Below are 3,416 nucleotides of genomic sequence, written 5' to 3' on the forward strand. Positions count from 1 at the left end.
TCATAGACATAGTATATCTAGACCGAGCGTTTGCCTTTACTTAAGGAGTGGGGGTAAAGGTGCACGTAGAAAAGGACATACTCTGTTTCGTGCCCCTTGCGTTCTCTCTCGCTCGCACGTAGCATGACGAAAGAGAGCGCTATGCTATGTGCGAGTGAGAGAGAACGCAAGGGGCATGAAACAGAGTATGTCCTTTTCTACGTGCACCTTTACCCTCACACCTTAAATAAAGGCAAACGCTCGGTCTAGATATACTATGTCTATGGGTGCAGTTGGCCATGAGCTGTATTTTATTAAGGGTCGACAGGAGTGACGAGCAAACTCCGAATTGACATTGAAGACCTCGCGCGGTGAAAATGTGAAAGTCAGGTTTCAGGGTTACCAACGCTGAGGAATGAATTCTCAGTCTCGATGTATAGGTGTATGTCTGTATACGTACACACACGATTGCATTGCTCGCGTGGACGCACCGTGGAGAGGAAAGATAGAAAAGGATCAACGATCACGCTATCCTTGTTCCTCTAGCGCAGTGCTCGGAGATAGTTGCCCTTTTCGGGCCGATTCCGTGGCTCACGCCTATTGCCCCCCACTCACCGCTCGTGCGTTAGCGACGAGTCGCCAGATACGCGTAACTAAAGAGCGCGACGCTTTGTCTCAGGAGCGTCCGTATATAAGAATGCCCAAATATAATAATAAGACAATACTTTTCTATAAATAAAAGTTTTTCTTCAATATTTTATATTTCATTGATGCGTATATATGTATCAATAATATCTAAAAATTATATATATGATTAAAAATTGTATGACGATCAATAATAACAGTAAAATAATAACTCACAGAGTGAACTAATATACCCCAGACAGCACAAGGATGTCCTTAGGACGTCCAAAGGGCATCCAGGACATACATGTAGGATATCCTGAGGATATCCTATTTTAATCCTCGGATCTCCTCTGGATGTCCTGAGGAAGAATAAATGATAGCCGTACACTAGCCTCTAGAGAATCCAGGGAGATCCTGTGGAACACCTTAAGGATTTCTATAGGATATGTTAGGGATATTTTTCACACGTTAAAAAGAACAAATTCTAAAATTTAAATATAAATTAAGATTGCGTTCTGTTATTTACTGCCAATACTAAAAATCTAATACTAAAAATAGTTCACGTTCTTTAATATTTGAGGTTTTCGTGCTGTACATAAATATTTTAGGTTTGGCTTCCGGGTTTAAGTCGTGTAATATTTTCAAAACAATCCAATATCTGAATTCCCTATGTTGGGATTGCATCAGAAAAATTGAACTGATAAAAAATAATTATATTTTTAATTTCCTGTTAGTTGCTCTTTACAAGCTTTATATAATTCTCCAGCGGGATGCTTGTAGGAGAGGAGGAAGGAATTAAACAAAACACAGCAAAGCCCGTGTTTAAATGGAACGGGATGGCACGTGACCGTGTGTAAACTTGGGAACGCTGTGTCGCAGTGCGAAGTAATTTAAACTATGCTGTAAACTACTCTTTTGTGTACCTATACATATTTTGATATATATTTCACATTATATTTTATATTCGGACCGGCGCTGTATTTTTTCTCAAATCAGAAATTTAAAAAAAGTGAGACAAAAAATTAATATTTACTCATCTATCAGAATTAGTTTGAAATGCGAAACTCAAATAATAAAAATCAATTTTGCATTAGTTGAACGAATCAAGTTTGTATACGAGAAACGAGGATAATTTGATATATATTTTATATATACACACACGAGTATATATACACACTCAGACAGCACAAGGATGTCCTTAGGACGTCCAAAGGGCATCCAGGACATACATGTAGGATATCCTGAGGATATCCTATTTTAATCCTCGGATCTCCTCTGGATGTCCTGAGGAAGAGTAAATGATAGCCGTACACTAGCCTCTGGAGAATCCAGGGAGATCCTGTGGAACATCTTAAGGATTTCTATAGGATATGTTAGGGATATTTTTCATACGTTAAAAGGAACAAATTCTAAAATTTAAATATAAATTAAGATTGCGTTCTGTTATTTACTGCCAATACTAAAAATCTAATACTAAAAATAGTTCACGTTCTTTAATATTTGAGGTTTTCGTGCTGTACATGAATATTTTAGGTTTGGCTTCCGGGTTTGAGTCGTGTAATATTTTCAAAACAATCCAATATCTGACTTCCTTATGTTTGGATTGCATCAGAAATTGAACTGATAAAAAATAATTATATTTTTAATTTCCTGTTAGTTGCTCTTTGCAAGCTTTATATAATTCTCATGACCAAATCTCAAATACGAGTTTGCGCTTCGCATAGCGGTAAACAAACTAACTAGCGGTTGAATACTATTTTTTGTAAAGTTTTTGGAATGTTGCGCATAGTAACATTTCTCATAAATTATTAAATAAATAATAATTTTGAATATGTGAAAATGTGCGCATCAAATTCAATTATTAATATTAAACGAAATTAATGTTAACAGTTAATTGCACATGTATATGTCCTCTGGAAATCCAAAGGACATTCAATATAATAGACAGGGCAGGTATCCTACAGACATCCAGGGGTTATCCAATGGACATTTATAGGACATTAATACTTATTACAATACTTAAAATTTCTAAATTATATTAAATAGCCTACATAACCGAAAGTAATCATGTATGCATATTAAATTTTCATAAAATATATTTATAATAATATCTTAAAATATCCTACAAATATCCTGAACCATCCTGGACATATTTAGGATGATCTTGAGGACGTTTTGTGCTGTCTGGGACAATATGTAAAACACGGGCACTTATTAGACTTGGCAATTTATTGCTTTTTTACTTGTTGCTTTTTCATCGATACTTTATGTATTGCCAGCATGATAGAGCGACAAGGAGAGAACGATTGTTTAATCTCTCGCGTTATATATCGTAAATGTAAAATTTTTGTTTTTCGCGCTTATTGATCCGAAAATAATTATAATGAATTAATGATATTTTACCGATTAAAATGATACGAAACACGAAATTGAATAATTTTTTTTTAATTATGTAATTAAAATTATGACTACTTATTTCATTAGAAATAATCCGATTTATCTCATATTTAGTGTCATTTTAATCGCAAAAATGTAATTAATCCATTACAATTATTTTCAGATATATAAAATGCGAAATACAGAGATTTTATTTTCTATAATAAGATGACATATACACGTCAAAGATTACAGAGAAAGGGAGCCTGGCGAGCGAGACTTCGGAACACTCTGATGTTTGTCATCTCGCTTGCTCCTTCATTATTTCTTGCTCTTGCTTTTGTCGATTCTATAGCATCGGGGATCTTTCCTTATGTACAAAACATAAACATTTTATAAAATAAAAACTGAAACTTACATCTTGGATGTTATTA

Source organism: Formica exsecta, unplaced genomic scaffold, assembly GCF_003651465.1.
Source record: "Formica exsecta isolate Colony F162 unplaced genomic scaffold, ASM365146v1 scaffold44, whole genome shotgun sequence".
NCBI classification, from domain to species: Eukaryota; Metazoa; Arthropoda; class Insecta; order Hymenoptera; family Formicidae; genus Formica; species Formica exsecta.